The sequence below is a fragment of the Melospiza melodia genome, chromosome 6 (assembly GCF_035770615.1).
Source record: "Melospiza melodia melodia isolate bMelMel2 chromosome 6, bMelMel2.pri, whole genome shotgun sequence".
Lineage (NCBI taxonomy): Eukaryota > Metazoa > Chordata > Aves > Passeriformes > Passerellidae > Melospiza > Melospiza melodia.
In genome coordinates this window covers 33,309,228-33,330,695 of record NC_086199.1, presented here as the reverse complement: position 1 = coordinate 33,330,695, position 21,468 = coordinate 33,309,228, and positions in this window count along the sequence as shown.

The following is a 21,468-nucleotide window of genomic DNA, read 5'->3' as shown; positions in this document are numbered from 1 at the left end:
GGAACTATCAAACCAGCCCAACTTGGCACTGGTGCCACCATGGGTCTGGTCACCATCCTGCCTCTCGTAGCTTTTCAGGACCTAGACGGTCACTCCCAGCCATAGGCCCCCAGACACAAACCTCGGCCCGTTTCCCTGGCAAACAAAAGTAAGCTGTCCCGCTTCTGGATGGCAGATTGCAGGATCCACTAGGTATTATCAAACCAGCCCGACTTGGCACTGGTGCCACCTTGGGTCTGGGAACCATCCTGCGTATCGTGGATTCTAATTAGCCAGCCGGCCACTCCCAGCCACAGGCCCCCAAACACAAACAACGGCGCTTTTCCCTGGAAAACAAAACTCGCCTGCCAACTTTTTGATGGCAGATTGCAGGAGCCACTTGGTACTATCAAACCAGCCCAACTTGGCACTGGTGCCACCATGGGTCTGGTCACCATCCTGCCTATCGTAGCTTTTCAGGAGCCAGCCGGTCACTCCCAGCCATAGGCCGCCAGACACAAAGCTCGGCCCGTTTCCCTGGCAAACAAAAGTAAGCTGCCCCGCTTCTGGATGGCAGATTGCAGGAACCACTTGGTACTATAAAACCAGCCCGACTTGGCACTGGTGCCACCTCTGGTCTGGGAACCATGCTGCGTATCGTGGATTCTAAGGAGCCAGCCGGCCACTCCCAGCCACAGGCCCCCAAACACAAACAACGGCGCTTTTCCCTGGAAAACAAAACTCGCCTGCCAACTTTTTGAGGGCAGATTGCAGGAGCCACTTGGTACTATCAAACCAGCCCAACTTGGCACTGGTGCCACCATGGGTCTGGTCACCATCCTGCCTATCGCAGCTTTTCAGGAGCCAGCCGGTCACTCCCAGCCATAGGCCCCCAGACACAAACCTCGGCCCGTTTCCCTGGCAAACAAAAGTAAGCTGTCCCGCTTCTGGATGGCAGATTGCAGGAACCACTTGGTACTATAAAACCAGCCTGACTTGGCACTGGTGCCACCTCTGGTCTGGGAACCATCCTGCGTATCGTGTATTCTAAGGAGCCAGCCGGCCACTCCCAGCCACAGGCCCCCAAACACAAACAACGGCGCTTTTCCCTGGAAAACAAAACTCGCCTGCAAACATTTTGATGGCAGATTGCAGGAGCCACTTGCTACTATCAAATCAGCCCAACTTGGCACTGGTGCCACCATGGGTCTGGTCACCATCCTGCCTATCGTAGCTTTTCAGGAGCCAGCTGGTCCCTCCCTGCCATAGGCCCCCAGAGAAAAACTTCGGCCCGTTTCCCTGGCAAACAAAAGTAAGCTGCCCCGCTTCTGGATGGCAGATTGCAGGAGCCACTTTGCACCATCAAACTAGCCCGACTTGGCACTGGTGCCACCTCAGGTCTGGGAACCATGCTGCGTATCGTGGAGTCTAAGGAACCAGACGGCCACTCCAGCCACAGGCCCCCAGACACAAACAACGGCGCTTTTCCCTGGAAAACAAAACTCGCCTGCCAACATTTTGATGGCAGATTGCAGGAGCCACTTGGTACTATCAAACCAGCCCAACTTGGCACTGGTGCCACCATGGGTCTGGTCACCATCCTGCCTATCGTAGCTTTTCAGGAGCCAGCCGCTCACTCGCAGCCATAGGCCCCCAGACACAAAGCTCGGCCCGTTTCCCTGGCAAACAAAAGTAAGCTGCCCCGCTTCTGGATGGCAGATTGCAGGAACCACTTGGTAGTATCAAACCAGCCCAACTTGGCACTGGTGCCATCTCTGGTCTGGGAACCATCCTGCGTATCGTGGATTCTAAGCAGCCAGCCGGCCTCTCCCAGCCACAGGCCCCCAAACACAAACAACGGCGCTTTTCCCTGGAAAACAAAACTCGCCTGCCAACTTTTTGATGGCAGATTGCAGGAGCCACTTGCTACTATCAAACCAGCCCAACTTGGCACTGGTGCCACCATGGGTCTGGTCACCATCCTGCCTATCGTAGCTTTTCAGGAGCCAGCCGGTCACTCCCAGCCATAGGCCCCCAGACACAATCCTCGGCCCGTTTCCCTGGTAAACAAAAGTAAGCTGCCCCGCTTCTGGATGGCAGATTGCAGGAGCCACTTTGCGCCATCAAACTAGCCCGACTTGGCACTGGTGCCACCTCAGGTCTGGGAACCATGCTGCGTATCGTGGATTCTAATTAGCCAGCCGGTCACTCCCTGCCATAGGACCCCAAACAAAAACAAGGGCGCTTTTCACTGGAAAACAAAACTCGCCTGCCAAATTTTGATGGCAGATTGCCGGAGCCACTTGGTACTATCAAACCAGCCCAACTTGACAGTGGTGCCACCATGGGTCTGGTCACCATCCTGCCTATCGTAGCTTTTCAGGAGCCAGCCGATCACTCCCAGCCATAGGCCCCCAGACACAAAGCTCGGCCCGTTTCCCTGGCAACCAAAAGTAAGCTACCCCGCTTCTGGATGGCAGATTGCAGGAGCCACTTTGCACCATCAAACTGGCCCGACTTGTCACTGGTGCTTCCTCAGCTCTGGGAACCATACTGCGTATCGTGGATTCCAATTAACAAGCCGGCCACTCCCAGCCACAGGCCCCCAAACACAAACAACGGCGCTTTTCCCTGGAAAACAAAACTCGCCTGCAAACATTTTGATGGCAGATTGCAGGAGCCACTTGGTACTATCAAACCAGCCCAACTTGGCACTGGTGCCACCATGGGTCTGGTCACCATCCTGCCTCTCGTAGCTTTTCAGGACCTAGACGGTCACTCCCAGCCATAGGCACCCAGACACAAACCTCGCCCCGTTTCCCTGGCAAACAAATGTAAGCTGTCCCGCTTCTGGATGGCAGATTGCAGGATCCACTAGGTATTATCAAACCAGCCCGACTTGGCACTGGTGCCACCTTGGGTCTGGGAACCATCCTGCGTATCGTGGATTCTAAGGAGCCAGCCGGCCACTCCCTGCCACAGGCACCCAAACACAAACAACGGCGCTTTTCCCTGGAAAACAAAACTCGCCTGCCAACTTTTTGATGGCGGATTGCAGGAGCCACTTGGTACTATCAAACCAGCCCAACTTGGCACTGGTGCCACCATGGATATGCTCATCATCCTGCCTATCGTAGCTTTTCAGGACCTAGCAGGTCACTCCCAGCCATAGGCGCCCAGACACAAACCTCGGCCCGTTTCCCTGGCAAACAAAAGTAAGCTACCCCGCTTCTGGATGGCAGATTGCAGGAACCACTTGGTACTATAAAACCAGCCCGACTTGGCACTGGTGCCACGTCAGGTCTGGGAACCGTCCTGCGTATCGTGGATTCTAAGGAGCCAGCCGGCCACTCCCACCCACAGGCCCCCAAACACAAACAACGGCGCTTTTCCCTGGAAAACAAAACTCGCCTGCCAACTTTTTGATGGCAGATTGCAGGAGCCACTTGGTACTATCAAACCAGCCCAACTTGGCACTGGTGCCACCATGGGTCTGGTCACCATCCTGCCTCTCGTAGCTTTTCAGGAGCCAGCCGGTCACTCCCAGCCATAGGCCCCCAGACACAAACCTCGGCCCGTTTCCCTGGCAAACAAAAGTAAGCTGCCCCGCTTCTGGATGGCAGATTGCAGGACGCACTTTGTAGTATCAAACCAGCCCGACTTGGCACTGGTGCCACCTCTGGTCTGGGAACCATGCCGCATATCGTGGATTCTAAGGAGCCAGCCGGCCACTCCCAGCCACAGGCCCCCAAACACAAACAACGGCGCTTTTCCCTGGAAAACAAAACTCGCCTGCCAACTTTTTGATGGCGGATTGCAGGAGCCACTTGGTACTATCAAAGCAGCCCAACTTGTGACTGGTGCCACAATGGATGTGGTAACCATCCTGCCTATCGTAGCTTTTCAGGACCTCGCCGGTCACTCCCAGCCATAGGCGCCCAGACACAAAGCTCGGCCCGTTTCCCTGGCACACAAAAGTAAGCTGCCCCGCTTCTGGATGGCAGATTGCAGGAGCCACTTGGTGCTATCAAACCAGCCCGACTTGGCACTGGTGCCACCTTGGGTCTGGGAACCATCGTGCGTATCGATCTTTTTAATGAGACAGCCGGCCACTCCCAGCCATATGCCCCCGAACAAAACCCACGGCCCTTTCCTCTGGCAAACAAAACTCAGCTGCACCGCTTCTGGATGGGAGATTGCAGGAGGCACTTGACACTGTGAAACCAGCGCCACTTGGCACTGGTGCCACCTTGGGTCTGGGAACCATGCTGCGTATCATGGATTTTCAGGAGCCAGCCGGCCACTCCCAGCCATAGGCCCCCAAACAAAAACCACAGCCTTTTTCTCTGGCAAACAAAATTCAGCTGCCCCACTTCTGGATGGCAGAGTGCAGGAGCCACTTGGGACTATCACACCAGCACAACATGGCACTGGTGCCACCTTGGATCTGGGAACCATCCTTCCTATCGTGGATTTTCAGGGGCCAGTCGGTCACTCTCAGCCATAGGCCCCAAACACAAACCACGGCCCTTTTCTCTGGAAAACAAAACTCAACTGCCCCTCTTCTGGATGGCAGATTGCAGGAGCCACTGGGTACTATGAAACCAGCCCTACTTGGCACTGGTGCCACCTTGGGTCTGGGAACCATGCTGCCTATCATGGATTTTCAGGAGCCAGCCGTCCACTGCCAGCCAAAGGCCCCGAAACACAAACAACAGCCTTTTTCTCTGGCAAACAAAATTCAGCTGCCCCGCTTCTGGATGGGAGATTGCAGGAACCTCTTGGTACTAACAAACCAGCCCGACTTGGCACTGGTGCCACCTTGGGTCTGGGAACCATCCTGCGTATCGTGGATTCTAAGGAGCCAGCTGGCCACTCCCAGCCACAGGCCCCAAAACACACACAACGGCGCTTTTCCCTGGAAAACAAAACTCGCCTGCCAACTTTTTGATGGCAGATTGCAGGAGCCACTTGGTATTATCAAACCAGCCCAACTTGGCACTGGTGCCACCATGGGTCTTGTCACCATCCTGCCTATCGTAGCTTTTCAGGAGCCAGCCGGTCACTCCCAGCCATAGGCCCCCAGACACAAACCTCGGCCTGTTTCCCTGGCACACAAAAGTAAGCTACCGCACTTCTGGATGGCAGATTGCAGGAGCCACTTTGCACCATCAAACCAGCCCGACTTGGCACTGGTGCCACCTCTGATCTGGGAACCATGCTGCGTATCGTGGATTCTAAGGAGCCAGCCGGCCACTCCCAGCCACAGGCCCCCAAACACAAACAACGGCGCTTTTCCCTGGAAAACAAAACTCGCCTGCCAACATTTTGATGGCAGAGTGCAGGAGCCACTTGGTACTATCAAACCAGCCCAACTTGGCACTGGTGCCACCATGGGTCTGGTCACCATCCTGCCTATCGTAGCTTTTCAGGAGCCAGCCGGTAAATCCCAGCCATAGGCCCCCAGAAAAAAACCTCGGTCCGTTTCCCTGGAAAACAAAAGTAAGCTGCCCTGCTTCTGGATGGCAGATTGCAGGTGCCACTTGGTGTTATCAAACCAGCCCGACTTTGCACTGGTGCCACCTTGGGTCTGGGAACCATCCTGCGTGTCGTGTGTTCTAAGGAGCCAGCCGGCCACTCCCAGCCACAGTCCCCCAAACACAAACAACGGCGCTTTTCCCTGGAAAACAAAACTGGCCTGCCAACTTTTTGATGGCAGATTGCAGGAGCCACTTGGTACTATCAAACCAGCCCGACTTGGCACTGGTGCCACCTCTGGTCTGGGAACCATCCTGCCTATCGTAGCTTTTCAGGAGCCAGCCGGTCGCTCCTAGCCCTAGGCCCCCAGTCATAAACCTCGGCCCGTTTCCCTGGCACACAAATGTAAGCTACCCCGCTTCAGGATGGCAGATTGCAGGAGCCACTTTTCACCATCAAACCAGCCCGACGTGGCACTGGTGCCACCTTGGGTCTGGTCACCATCCTGCCTATCGTAGCTTTTAAGGAGCCAGCCGGTCACTCCCAGCCATAGGCCCCCAGACAAATACCTCGGCCCGTTTCCCTGGCAAAAAAAAGTAAGCTGCCCCGCTTCTGGATGGCAGATTGCAGGAGCCACTTGGTACTATCAAACCAGCCCAACTTGACACTGGTGCCACCTTGGCTCTGGGAACCATGCTGCGTAACCCGGATTCTAAGACGACAGGCAGCCACTGCCAGCCACAGGCCTCCAAACAAAATCAACGGCGCTTTTCCCTGGAAAACAAAACTCGCCTGACAACTTTTAGATGGCAGATTGCAGGAGCCAGTTGGTACCATCAAACCAGCCCAACTTGGCACTGGTGCCACCTTGGGTCTGGGAACCATCCTGCCTATTGTTGCTTTTCAGGAGCCAGCCGGTCACTCCTAGCCCTAGGCCCCCAGTCATAAACCTCGGCCCGTTTCCCTGGCACACAAATGTAAGCTACCCCGCTTCAGGATGGCAGATTGCAGGAGCCACTTTTCACCATCAAACCAGCCCGACGTGGCACTGGTGCCACCTTGGGTCTGGGAACCATCCTTCGTATCGTGTGTTCTAAGGAGCCAGCCGGCCACTCCCACCCACAGTCCCCCAAACACAAACAACGGCGCTTTTCCCTGGAAAACAAAACTGGCCTGCCAACTTTTTGATGGCAGATTGCAGGAGCCACTTGGTACTATCAAACCAGCCCAACTTGGCAGTGGTGCCACCATGGGTCTGGTCACCATCCTGCCTATCGTAGCTTTTCAGGAGCCAGCCGGTCACTCCCAGCCATAGGCCCCCAGACACAAAGCTCGGCCCGTTTCCCTGGCAAACAAAAGTAAGCTGCCCCGCTTCTGCATGGCAGATTGCAGGTGCTATTTAGTACTATCAAACCAGCCCGACTTGGCACTGGTGCCACCTCTGGTCTGGGAACCATCCTGCCTATCGTGGATTTTCAGGGGCCAGACGGCCACTATCGGCCATATGCCCCCAAAAACAAACCACGGCCCTTTTCTCTGGCAAACAAAACTCAACTGCCCCTCTTCTGGATGGCAAATTTTAGGACGCACTTTGTACTACGAAAACCGCCCGACTTGGCACTGGTGCCACCTTGGGTCAGGGAACCATCCTGCCTATCGTAGCTTTTTAAGGAGCCAGCAGGCCACGCCCAGCCATATAGCCCCAAAAACAAACCACGGACCATTTCTCTTGGAAACAAAAATCCGCTGCCCCGCGTCAGGATGGCAGATTGCAGGAGCCACTTTGCACCATCAAACCACCCCGACTTGGCACTGGTGCCATCTTGGATCTGGGAACCATCCTGCCTTTCGTAGCTTTTCAGGAGCCAGCCGGTTACTCCCAGCCATAGGTCCCCAGACACAAACCTCGGACCGTTTCCCTGGCAAACAAAATTAAGCTGCCCCGATTCTGGATGGCAGAGTGCAGGAGCCACTTGGTAGTGTCAAACCAGCCCGACTTGGCACTGGTGCCACCTTGGGTCTGGGAACCATCCTGCGTATCGTGGATTCTAAGCAGCCACCCGGCCACTCTGAGCCACAGGCCCCCAAACAAATCAACGGCGCATTTCCCTGGAAAACAAAAATCGCCTGCCAACATTTTGATGGCAGATTGCAGGAGCCACTTGGTACTATCAAACCAGCCCAACTTGGCACTTGTGCCACCATGGGTCTGGTCACCATCCTGCCTATCTTAGCTTTTCAGGAGCCAGCCGGTCACTCCCAGCCATAGGCCCTGAGACACAAACCTCGGCCCGTTTCCCTGGAAAACAAAAGTAAGCTGCCCCGATTCTGGATGGCAGATTGCAGGAGCCACTTGGTACTATGAAATCAGCCCAACTTGGCACTGGTGCCACCATGGGTCTGGTAAACATCCTGCCTATCGTAGCTTTTCAGGAGCCAGCCGGTCACTCCCAGCCATAGGCCCCCAGTCACAAACCTCGGCCCGTTTCCCTGGCAAACAAAAGTAAGCTGCCCCGCTTTTGGATGGCTGATTGCAGGATGCACTTGGTACTATCAAACCTGCCCGACTTGACACTGGTGCCACCTTGGCTCTGGGAACCATGCTGCGTAACGTAGATTCTACGAGGACAGGCGGCCACTCCCTGCCACAGGCCTCTAAGCAAAGCAACGGCGCTTTTCCCTGGAAAACAAAACTCGCCTGCCAACTTTTTGATGGCAGATTGCAGGAGCCACTTGGTACTATCAAACCAGCCCAACTTGGCACTGGTGCCACCATGGGTCTGGTCACCATCCTGCCTATCGTAGCTTTTCAGGAGCCAGCCGGTCACTCCCAGCCATAGGCCCCCAGACAAATACCTCGGCCCGTTTCCCTGGCAAACAAAAGTAAGCTGCCCCGCTTCTGGATGGCAGATTGCTGGAGCCACATGGTACTATCAAACCAGGCCAACATGGCACTGGTGCCACCTTGGTTCTGGGAACCATCCTGCCTATCTTGGATTTTCAGGGGCCAGCCGGCCACTCTCAGCCATATGCCCCCAAACACATACAACGGCCCTTTTCTCTGGCAAACAAAACTCAACTGCCCCTCTTCTGGATGGCAAATTGCAGGACCCACTTGGTACTACGAAAACAGCCCGACTTGGCACTGGTGCCACCTTGAGTCAGGGAACAATCCTGCGTATCGATCTTTTTAAGGAGCCAGCCGGCCCCGCCCAGCCATATACCCCCAAAAAACAACCACGGAACTTTTCTCCAGCAAACAAAAATCCACTGCCCCGCGTCTGAATGGCAGATTTCAGGAGCTATTTAGTATTATAAACCAGCCCGACTTGGCACTGGTGCTACCATGAGTCTGGTAACCATCCTGCCTATCGTAGCTTTTCAGGAGCCAGCCGGTCACTCCCAGCCATAGGCCCCCAGACAAATACCTCGGCCCGTTTCCCCGGGGAAACAAAAGTAAGCTGCCCCGCTTCTGGATGGCAGATTGCAGGAGCCACTTGGTACTATCAAACCAGCCCAATTTTGCACTGGTGCCACCTTGGCTCTGGGAACCATCCTGCGTATCCTGGGTTCAAAGGAGGCAGCCGGCCACTCCCAGCCACAGGCCCCCAAACACACACAACGGCGCTTTTCCCTGGAAAACAAAACTCGCCTGCCAACTTTTTGAGGGCAGATTGCAGGAGCCACTTGGTACTATCAAACCAGCCCAACTTGGCACTGGTGCCACCATGGGTCTGGTCACCATCCTGCCTATCGTAGCTTTTCAGGAGCCAGCCGGTCACTCCCAGCCATAGGCCCCCAGACACAAACCTCGGCCCGTTTCCCTGGCAAACAAAAGTAAGCTGCCCCACTTCTGCATGGCAGATTGCAGGTGCTATTTAGTACTATCAAACCAGCCCGACTTGGCACTGGTGCTACCTCTGGTCTGGGAACCATCCTGCCTATCGTGGATTTTCAGGGGCCAGACGGCCACTATCGGCCATATGCCCCCAAAAACAAACCACGGCCCTTTTCTCTGGTAAACAAAACTCAACTGCCCCTCTTCTGGATGGCAAATTTTAGGACGCACTTTGTACTACGAAAACCGCCCGACTTGGCACTGGTGCCACCTTGGGTCAGGGAACCATCCTGCCTATCGTAGCTTTTTAAGGAGCCAGCAGGCCACGCCCAGCCATATAGCCCCAAAAACAAACCACGGACCATTTCTCTTGGAAACAAAAATCCGCTGCCCCGCGTCAGGATGGCAGATTGCAGGAGCCACTTTGCACCATCAAACCACCCCGACTTGGCACTGGTGCCATCTTGGATCTGGGAACCATCCTGCCTATCGTAGCTTTTCAGGAGCCAGCCGGTTACTCCCAGCCATAGGCCCCCAGACACAAACCTTGGACCGTTTCCCTGGCAAACAAAATTAAGCTGCCCCGATTCTGGATGGCAGAGTGCAGGAGCCACTTGGTAGTGTCAAACCAGCCCGACTTGGCACTGGTGCCACCTTGGGTCTGGGAACCATCCTGCGTATCGTGGATTCTAAGCAGCCACCCGGCCACTCTGAGCCACAGGCCCCCAAACACAAACAACGGCGCTTTTCCCTGGAAAACAAAACTCGCCTGCCAACATTTTGATGGCAGATTGCAGGAGCCACTTGGTACTATCAAACCAGCCCAACTTGGCACTGGTGCCACCATGGTTCTGGTCACCATCCTGCCTATCTTAGCTTTTCAGGAGCCAGCCGGTCACTCCCAGCCATAGGCCCCCAGACACAAACCTCGGCCCGTTTCCCTGGAAAACAAAAGTAAGCTGCCCCGATTCTGGATGGCAGATTGCAGGAGCCACTTGGTACTATGAAATCAGCCCAACTTGGCACTGGTGCCACCATGGGTCTGGTAAACATCCTGCCTATCGTAGCTTTTCAGGAGCCAGCCGGTCACTCCCTGCCATAGGCCCCCAGACACAAACCTCGGCCCGTTTCCCTGGCAAACAAAAGTAAGCTGCCCCGCTTTTGGATGGCTGATTGCAGGATGCACTTGGTACTATCAAACCTGCCCGACTTGGCCCTGGTGCCACCTTGGCTCTGGGAACCATGCTGCGTAACGTAGATTCTACGAGGACAGGCGGCCACTCCCAGCCACAGGCCTCTAAACAAAATCAACGGCGCTTTTCCCTGGAAAACAAAACTCGCCTGCCAAATTTTTGATGGCAGATTGCAGGAGCCACTTGGTACTATCAAACCAGCCCAACTTGGTACTGGTTCCACTTTGGGTCTGGTCACCATCCTGCCTATCGTAGCTTTTCAGGAGCCAGCCGGTCACTCCCAGCCATAGGCCCCCAGACAAATATCTCGGCCCGTTTCCCTGGCAAACAAAAGTAAGCTGCCCCGCTTCTGGATGGCAGATTGCAGGAGCCACATGGTACTATCAAACCAGGCCAACATGGCACTGGTGCTACCTTGGCTCTGGGAACCATCCTGCCTATCGTGGATTTTCAGGGGCCAGCCGGCCACTCTCAGCCATATGCCCCCAAACACATTCCACGGCCCTTTGCTCTGGCAAACAAAACTCAACTGCCCCTCTTCTGGATGGCAAATTGCAGGACGCACTTGGTACTACGAAAACAGCCCGACTTGGCACTGATGCCACCTTGGGTCAGGGAACAATCCTGCGTATCGATCTTTTTAAGGAGCCAGCCGGCCACGTCCAGCAATATACCCCCAAAAAAAACCCACGGAACTTTTCTCCAGCAAACAAAAATCCGCTGCCCCGCGTCTGAATGGCAGATTTCAGGAGCTATTTAGTATTATCAAACCAGCCCGACTTGGCACTGGTGCCACCATGAGTCTGGTAACCATCCTGCCTATCGTAGCTTTTCAGTAGCCAGCCGGTCACTCCCAGCCATAGGCCCCCAGACAAATACCTCGGCCCGTTTCCCTGGGAAACAAAGGTAAGCTGTCCCGCTTCTGGATGGCAGATTGCAGGAGCCACTTGGTACTATCAAACCAGCCCAACTTGGCACTGGTGCCACCTTGGGTCTGGGAACCATCCAGCGTATCCTGGGTTCAAAGGAGGCAGCCGGCCACTCCCAGCCACAGGCCTCTAAACAAGAACAACGGCGCTTTTCCCTGGAAAACAAAACTCGCCTGACAACTTTTTGATGGCAGATTGCAGGAGCCACTTGGTACTATCAAACCAGCCCAACTTGGCACTGGTGCCACCATGGGTCTGGTCACCATCCTGCCTATCGTAGCTTTTCAGGAGCCAGCCGCTCACTCCCAGCCATAGGCCCCCAGACAAATATCTCGGCCCGTTTCCCTGGCAAACAAAAGTAAGCAGCCCCGCTTCTGGATGGCAGATTGCAGGAGCCACATGGTACTATCAAACCAGGCCAACATGGCACTGGTGCCACCTTGGTTCTGGGAACCATCCTGCCTATAGTGGATTTTCAGGGGCCAGCCGGCCACTCTCAACCATATGCCCCCAAACATATACCACGGCCCTTTTCTCTGGCAAACAAAACTCAACTGCCCCTCTTCTGGATGGCAAATTGCAGGACGCACTTGGTACTACGAAAACAGCCCGACTTGGCACTGATGCCACCTTGGGTCAGGGAACAATCCTGCGTATCGATCTTTTAAGGAGCCAGTCGGCCACGTCCAGCCATATAGCCCCAAAAAAAAACCACGGAACTTTTCTCCAGCAAACAAAAATCCGCTGCCCCCCGTCTGGATGGCAGATTGCAGGAGCTATTTAGTATTATCAAACCAGCCCGACTTGGCACTGGTGCCACCATGAGTCTGGTAACCATCCTGCCTATCGTAGCTTTTCAGTAGCCAGCCAGTCACTCCCAGCCATAGGCCCCCAGACAAATACCTCGGCCCGTTTCCCTGGGAAACAAAATTAAGCTGTCCCGCTTCTGGATGGCAGATTGCAGGAGCCGCTTGGTACCATCAAACCAGCCCAACTTGGCACTGGTGCCACCTTGGCTCTGGGAACCATCCTGCGTATCCTGGGTTCAAAGGAGGCAGCCGGCCACTCCCAGCCACAGGCCTCCAAACACAAACAACGGCGCTTTTCCCTGGAAAACAAAACTCGCCTGCCAACTTTTTGATGGCAGATTGCAGGAGCCACTTGGTACTATCAAACCAGCCCAACTTGGCGCTGGTGCCACCATGGGTCTGGTCACCATCCTGCCTATCGTAGCTTTTCAGGCGCCAGCCGGTCACTCCCAGCCATAGGCCCCCAGTCACAAACCTCGGCCCGTTTCCCTGGCAAACAAAAGTAAGCTACCCCGCTTCTGGATGGCAGATTGCAGGAGCCACTTTGTACCATCAAACCAGCCCGACTTGGCACTGGTGCCACCTCTGGTCTGGGAACCATGCTGCGTATCGTGGATTCTAAGGAGCCAGCTGGCCACTCCCAGCCACAGGCCCCCAAACACAAACAACGGCGCTTTTCCCTGGAAAACAAAACTCACCTGCCAACTTTTTGATGGCAGATTGCAGGAGCCACTTGGTACTATCAAACCAGCCCAACTTGGCACTGGTGCCACCATGGGTCTGGTCACCATCCTGCCTATCGTAGCTTTTAAGGAGCCAGCCGGTCACTCGCAGCCATAGGCCCCCAGAAAAAAGCTCGGCCCGTTTCCCTGGCAAACAAAAGTAAGCTACCCCGCTTCTGGATGGCAGATTGCAGGAGCCACTTTGCACCATCAAACTAGCCCGTCTTGGCACTGGTGCCACCTCTGGTCTGGGAACCATCCTGCGTATCGTGGATTTTAAGGAGCCAGTCGGCCACTCCCGGCCATACGCCTCCAAACAAAAACAACGGTCCGTTTCCCTGGCAAAGAAAAGTAAGCTGCCCCGCTTCTGGATGTCAGATTGCAGGAACCACTTGTTGCCAAGTTGGGGTGGTTTGATAGTACCAAGTGGCTCCTGCAATCTGCCATCAAAAAGTTGGCAGGAGAGTTTTGTTTTCCAGGGAAAAGCGCCGTTGTTTGTGTTTGGGGGCCTGTGGCTGGGAGTGGCCGGCTGGCTCCTTAGAATCCACGATACGCAGCATGGTATCCAGACCCAAGGTGGCACCAGTGCCAAGTTGGGCTGATTTGATAGTACCAAGTGGCTCCTGCTATCTGCCGTCAAAATTTGGCAGGCGAGTTTTGTTTTCCAGGGAAATGCGCCGTTGTTTGTGTTTGGGGGCCTGTGGCTGGGAGTGGCCGGCTGGCTCCTTAGAATCCACGATACGCAGCATGGTTCCCAGACCAGAGGTGGCACCAGTGCCAAGTCGGGCTAGTATGATGGTGCAAAGTGGCTCCTGCAATCTGCCATCCAGATGCGGGGCAGCTTACTTTTGTTTGCCAGGGAAAAGGGCCGAGCTTTGTGTCTCGGGGCCTATGGCTGGGAGTGACCGGCTGGCTCCTGAAAAGCTACGATAGGCAGGATGGTGACCAGACCCATGGTGGCACCAGTGCCAAGTTGGGCTGGTTTGATAGTACCAAGTGGCTCCTGCAATCTGCCATCAAAATGTCGGCAGGCGAGTTTTGTTTTCCAGGGAAAAGCGCCGTTGTTTGTGTTTGGGGGCCTGTGGCTGGGAGTGACCGGCTGGCTCCTTAGAATCCACGATACGCAGGATGGTTCCAAGACCCAAGGTGGCACCAGTGCCAAGTCGGGCTGGTTTGATAGTACCAAGTGCGTCCTGCAATCTGCCATCCAGAAGCGGGGCAGCTTACTTTTGTTTGCCAGGGGAACGGGTCGAGCTTTGTGTCTGGGGGCCTATGGCTGGGAGTGACCGGCTAGGTCCTGAAAAGCTAAAGTAGGCAGGATGGTGACCAGACCCATGGTGGCACAAGTGCCAAGTTGGGCTGGTTTGATAGTACCAAGTGGCTCCTGCAATCTGCCATCAAAAAGTTGGCAGGCGAGTTTTGTTTTCCAGGGAAAAGCGCCGTTGTTTGTGTTTGGGGGCCTTTGGCTGGGAGTGGCCGGCTGGCTCCTTAGAATCCACGATACGCACCATGGTTCCCAGACCAGAGGTGGAACCACTTCCAAGTTGGGCTGGTTTTATAGTACCAAGTGGTTCCTGCAATCTGCCATCCAGAATCGGGGCAGCTTACTTTTGTTTGCCAGGGAAACGGGCCGAGGTTTTTGTCTGGGAGCCTATGGCTGGGAGTGACCGGCTGGCTCCTGAAAAGCTACGATAGGCAGGATGGTGACCAGACCCATGGTGGCACCAGTGCCAAGTTGGGCTGATTTGATAGTACCAAGTGGCTCCTGCAATCTGCCATCAAAAAGTTGTCAGGCGAGTTTTGTTTTCCAGGGAAAAGCGCCGTTGTTTGTGTTTGGGGGCCTGTGGCTGGGAGTGGCCGGCTGGCTCCTTAGAATCCACGATACGCAGCATGGTTCCCAGACCAGAGGTGGCATCAGTTCCAAATCGGGCTATTTGATGGTGAAAAGTGGTTCCTGCAATCTGCCATCCAGAAGCGGGGCAGCTTACTTTGGTTTGCCAGGGAAAAGGGCAGAGCATTGTGTCTGGGCGCCTATGGCTGGGAGAGACCGGCTGGCTCCTGAAAAGCTACGATAAGCAGGATGGTGACCAGACCCATGGTGGCACCAGTGCCAAGTTGGGCTGATTTGATAGTACCAAGTGGCTCCTGCAATCTGCCATCAAAAAGTTGGCCGGCGAATTTTGTTTTCCAGGGAAAAGCGCTGTGGTTTGTGTTTGGGGGCCTGTGGCTGGGAGTGGCCGGCTGGCTCCTTATAATCCACGATACGCAGCATGGTTCCCAGACCCATGGTGGCACCAGTGCCAAGTCGGGCTGGTTTGATAGTACCAAGTGGCTCCTGGAATCTGCCATCCAGAAGCGGGATAACTTACTTTTGTTTGTCAGGGAAACGGGCCGAGGTTTGTGTCTGGGGGCCTATGGCTGGGAGTGACCGGCTGGCTCCTGAAAAGCTACGATAGGCAGGATGGTGACCAGACCCATGGTGGCACCAGTGCCAAGTTGGTCTGATTTGATAAAACCAAGTGGCTCCTGCAATCTCCCATCAAAAAGTTGGCAGGCGAGTTTTGTTTTCCAGGGAAAAGCGCCGTTGTTTTTGTTTGGGGGCCTGTGGCTGGGAGTGGCCTGCTGGCTCCTTAGAATCCACGATACGCAGCATGGTATCCAGACCCAAGGTGGCACCAGTGCTAAGTTTTGCTGGTTTGATAGTACCAAGTGGTTCCTGCAATCTGCCATCCAGAAGCAGGGCAGCTTACTTTTGTTTGCCAGGGAAACGGGCCGAGGTTTTTGTCTGGGGGCCTATGGCTGGGAGTGACCGGCTGGCTCCTGAAAAGCTACGATAGGCAGGATGGTGACCAGACCCATGTTGGCACCAGTCCCAAGTTGGGCTGATTTGATAGTACCAAGTGGCTCCTGCAATCTGCCGTCAAAATTCGGCAGGCGAGTTTTGTTTTCCAGGGAAAAGCGCCGTTGTTTGTGTTTGGGGGCCTGTGTCTGGGAGTGGCCGGCTGGCTCCTTAGAATCCACGATACGCAGGATGGTTCCCAGACCTGAGGTGGCAAGAGTGCCAAGTCGGGCTGGTTTGATAGTACTAAATAGCTCCTGCAATCTGCCATGCAGAAGCGGGGCAGCTTACTTTTGTTTGCCAGGGAAACGGGCCGAGGTTTGTGTCTGGGGGCCTATGACTGGGAGTGACCGGCTGGCTCCTGAAAAGCTACGATAGGCAGGATGGTGACCAGACCCATTATGGCACCAGTGCCAAGTTGGGCTGATTTGATAGCAGCAAGTGGCTCCTGCAATCTGCCATAAAAATGTCGGCAGGCGGGTTTTGTTTTCCAGGGAAAAGCGCTGTGGTTTGTGTTTGGGGGCCTGTGGCTGGGAGTGACCGGCTGGCTCCTTAGAATCCACGATACGCAGGATGGTTCCCAGACCCAAGGTGGCACCAGTGCCAAGTTGGGCTGGTTTGATAGTACCAAGTGGCTCCTGCAATCTGCCATCCAGAAGCGGGGCAGCTTACTTTTGTTTGCCAGGGAAACGGGCCGAGCTTTGTGTCTGGGCGCCTAAGGCTGGGAGTGACCGGCTGGCTCCTGAAAAGCTACGATAAGCAGGATGGTGACCAGACCCATGGTGGCACCAGTGCCAAGTTGGGCTGATTTGATAGTACCAAGTGGCTCCTGCAATCTGCCATCAAAAAGTTGGCCGGCGAATTTTGTTTTCCAGGGAAAAGTGCTGTGGTTTTTGTTTGGGGGCCTGTGGCTGGGAGTGGCCGGCTGGCTCCTTATAATCCACGATACGCAGCATGGTTCCCAGACCCAAGGTGGCACCAGTGCCAAGTTGGGCTGGTTTGATAGTACCAAGTGGCTCTGGCAATCTGCCATCAAAAAGTTGGCAGACGAGTTTTGTTTTCCAGGGAAAAGCGCCGTTGTTTTTGTTTGGGGGCCTGTGGCTGGGAGTGGAAGGATGGTTAATTAGAATCCACGATACGCAGGATGGTGACCAGACCCATGGTGGAACCAGTGCCAAGTCGGGCTGGTTTGATAGTACCAAGTGGCTCCGGCAATCTGCCATCCAGAAGCGGGATAACTTACTTTTGTTTGTCAGGGAAACGGGCCGAGGTTTGTGTCTGGGGGCCTATGGCTGGGAGTGACCGGCTGGCTCCTGAAAAGCTACGATAGGCAGGATGGTGACCAGACCCATGGTGGCACCAGTGCCAAGTTGGTCTGATTTGATAAAACCAAGCGGCTCCTGCAATCTCCCATCAAAAAGTTGGCAGGAGAGTTTTGTTTCCCAGGGAAAAGCGCCGTTGTTTGTGTTTGGGGGCCTGTGGCTGGGAGTGGCCGGCTGGCTCCTTAGAATCCACGATACGCAGCATGGTATCCAGACCCAAGGTGGCACCAGTGCCAAGTTTTGCTGGTTTGATAGTACCAAGTGGTTCCTGCAATCTGCCATCCAGAAGCAGGGCAGCTTACTTTTGTTTGCCAGGGAAACGGGCCGAGGTTTTTGTCTGGGGGCCTATGGCTGGGAGTGACGAGCTGCCTCCTGAAAAGCTACGATAGGCAGGATGGTGACCAGACCCATGGTGGCACCAGTCCCAAGTTGGGCTGATTTGATAGTACCAAGTGGCTCCTGCAATCTGCCGTCAAAATTTGGCAGGCGAGTTTTGTTTTCCAGGGAAAAGCGCCGTTGTTTGTGTTTGGGGGCCTGTGGCTGGGAGTGGCCGGCTGGCTCCTTAGAATCCACGATACGCAGGATGGTTCCCAGACCTGAGGTGGCACCAGTGCCAAGTCGGGCTGGTTTGATAGTACTAAATAGCTCCTGCAATCTGCCATCCAGAAGCGGGGCAGCTTACTTTTGTTTGCCAGGGAAACGGGCCGAGGTTTGTGTCTGGGGGCCTATGGCTGCGAGTGACCGTCTGGCTCCTGAAAAGCTACGATAGGCAGGATGGTGAGCAGACCCATGGTGGCACCAGTGCCAAGTTGAGCTGGTTTGATAGTACCAAGTGGCTCCTGCAATCTGCCATCAAAATGTTGGCAGGCGAGTTTTGTTTTCCAGGGAAAAGCGCCGTTGTTTGTGTTTGGGTGCCTATGGCTGGGAGTGGCCGGATGGCTCCTTAGAATCCACGATACGCACCATGGTTCCCAGACCTGAGGTGGCACCAGTGCCAAGTCGGGCTGGTTTGATGGTGAAAAGTGGCTCCTGCAATCTGCCATCCAGTAGCGGGATAACTTACTTTTGTTTGCCAGGGAAACGGGCCAAGGTTTTTGTCTGGGGGCCTATGGCTGGGAGTGACCGGCTGGCTCCTGAAATGCTACGATAGGCAGGATGGTGACCAGACCCATGGTGGCACCAGTGTCAAGTTGGGCTGGTTTGATAGTACCAAGTGGCTCCGGCAATCTGCCATCAAAATTTGGCAGGCGAGTTTTGTTTTCCCGGGAAAAGCGCCGTTGTTTTTGTTTGGGGGCCTGTGGCTGGGAGTGGACGGATGGCTAATTAGAATCCACGATACGCAGGATGGTTCCCAGACCCAAGGTGGCACCAGTGCCAAGTTGGGCTGGTTTGATAGTACCAAGTGCGTCCTGCAATCTGCCATCCAGAAGCGGGGCAGCTTACTTTTCTTTGCCAGTGAACCGGGCTGAGGTTTTTGTCTGGGGGCCTACGGCTTGGAGTGACAGGCTGGCTCCTGAAAAGCTACGATAGGCAGGATGGTGAGCAGACCCATGGTGGCACCAGTGCCAAGTTGGGCTGGTTTGATAGTACCAAGTGGCTCCTGCAATCTGCCATCAAAAAGTTGGCAGGCGAGTTTTGTTTTCCAGGGAAAAGTGCTGTGGTTTGTGTTTGGGGGCCTGTGGCTGGGAGTGGCCGGCTGGCTGCTTAGAATCCACGATACGCAGGATGGTTCCCAGACCAGAGGTGGCACCAGTGCCAAGTCGGGCTGGTTTGATAATACCTAGTGGATCCTGCAATCTGCCATCCAGAAGCGGGACAGCTTACTTTTGTTTGCCAGGGAAACGGGCCGAGCTTTGTGTCACGGGGCCTATGGCTGGGAGTGATCGTCTAGGTCCTGAAAAGCTACGAGAGGCAGGATGGTGACCAGACCCATGGTGGCACCAGTGCCAAGTTGGGCTGGTTTGATAGTACCAAGTGGCTCCTGCAATCTGCCATCAAAAAGTTGGCAGGCGAGTTTTGTTTTCCAGGGAAAAGTGCCGTTGTTTGTGTTTGGAGGCCTGTGGATGGGAGTGGCCGGCTTGCTAATTGGAATCCACGATACGCAGCATGGTTCCCAGACCAGAGGTGGCACCAGTGCCAAGTTGGGCTGGTTTGATGGTGCAAAGTGGCTCCTGCAATCTGCCATCCAGAAGCGGGGCAGCTTACTTTTGTTTGCCAGGGAAACGGGCCGAGGTTTTTCTCTGGGGGCCTATGGCTGGGAGTGACCGGCTGGCGCCTGAACAGCTACGATAGGCAGGATGGTGACCAGACCCATGGTGGCACCAGTGCCAAATTGGGCTGATTTGATAGTAGCAAGTGGCTCCTGCAATCTGCCATCAAAATGTTGGCAGGCGAGTTTTGTTTTCCAGGGAAAAGCGCCGTTGTTTGTGTTTGGGGGCCTGTGGCTGGGAGTGGCCGGCTGGCTCCTTAGAATCCACGATACGCAGCATGGTTCCCAGACCAGAGGTGGCACCAGTGCCAAGTCGGGCTGGTTTGATAGTACCAAGTGGCTCCGGAAATCTGCCATCCAGAAGCGGGGCAGCTTACTTTTGTTTGCCAGGGAAACGGGCCGAGCTTTGTGTCTGGGCGCCTATGGCTGGGAGTGACCTGCTAGGTCCTGAAAAGCTACGATAGGCAGGATGGTGACCAGACCCATGGTGGCACCAGTGCCAAGTTGGGCTGATTTGATAGTACCAAGTGGCTCCTGCAATCTGCCATCAAAATTTGGCAGGGGAGTTTTGTTTTCCAGGGAAAAGCGCCGTTGTTTGTGTCTGGGGGCCTGTGGCTGGAGTGGCCGGCTGGCTCCTTAGAATAAACGATACGCAGGATGGTTCCCAGACCTGAGGTGGCACCAGTGCCAAGTCGGGCTAGTTTGATGGTGCAAAGTGGCTCCTGCAATCTGCCATCCAGAAGCGGGGTAGCTTACTTTTGTTTGCCAGGGAAACGGGCCGAGGTTTTTCTCTGGGGGCCTATGGCAGGGAGGGACCGGCTGGCTCCTGAAAAGCTACGATAGGCAGGATGGTGACCAGACCCATGGTGGCACCAGTGCCAAGTTGGGCTGATTTGATAGTAGCAAGTGGCTCCTGCAATCTGCCATCAAAATGTTGGCAGGCGAGTTTTGTTTTCCAGGGAAAAAGCACCGTTGTTTGTGTTTGGGGGCCTGTGGCTGGGAGTGACCGGCTGGCTCCTTAGAATCCACGATACGCAGGATGGTTCCCAGACCCAAGGTGGCACCAGTGCCAAGTCGGGCTGGTTTGATAGTACCAAGTGGTTCCTGCAATCTGCCATCCAGAAGCGGGGCAGCTTACTTTTGTTTGCCAGGGAAACGGGCCGAGGTATTTGTCTGGGGGCCTATGGCTTGGAATGACCGGCTAGGTCCTGAAAAGCTACGATAGGCAGGATGGTGACCAGATCCATGGTGGCACCAGTGCCAAGTTGGGCTGGTTTGATAGTACCAAGTGGCTCCTGCAATCTGCCATCAAAATGTTGGCAGGCGAGTTTTGTTTTCCAGGGAAAAGCGCCGTTGTTTGTGTTTGGGGGCCTGTGGCTGGGAGTGGACGGATGGCTCCTTAGAACCAGGATACGCAGGATGGTTCCCAGACCAGAGGTGGCACCAGTGCCAAGTCGGGCTGGTTTGATAGTACCAAGTGGTTCCTGCAATCTGCCATCCAGAAGCGGGGCAGCTTACTTTTGTATGCCAGGGAAACGGGCCGAGGTTTTTGTCTGGGGGCCTATAGCTGGGAGTGACCGTCTGGCTCCTGAAAAGCTACGATAGGCAGGATGGTGACCAGACCCATGGTGGCACCAGTGCCAAGTTGGGCTGATTTGATAGTACCAAGTGGCTCCTGCAATCTGCCATCAAAATGTTGGCAGGCGAGTTTTGTTTTCCAGGGAAAAGCGCCGTTGTTTGTGTTTGGGGGCCTGTGGGTGGGAGTGGCCGGCTGGCTGCTTAGAATCCACGATACGTAGTATGGTTCCCAGACCAGAGGTGGCACCAGTGCCAAGTCGGGCTGGTTTGATACTACCATGTGCGTCCTGCAATCTGCCATCCAGAAGCGGGGCAGCTTACTTTTGTTTGCCAGGGAAACGGGCCGAGGTTTGTGTCTGGGGGCCTATGGCTGCGAGTGACCGGCTGGCTCCTGAAAAGCTACGATAGGCAGGATGGTGACCAGACCCATGGTGGCACCAGTGCCAAGTTGGGCTGGTTTGATAGTACCAAGTGGCTCCTGCAATCTGCCATCAAAAATTTGGCAGGCGAGTTTTGTTTTCCAGGGAAAAGCGCCGTTGTTTGTGTTTGGGGGCCTGTGTCTGGGAGTGGAC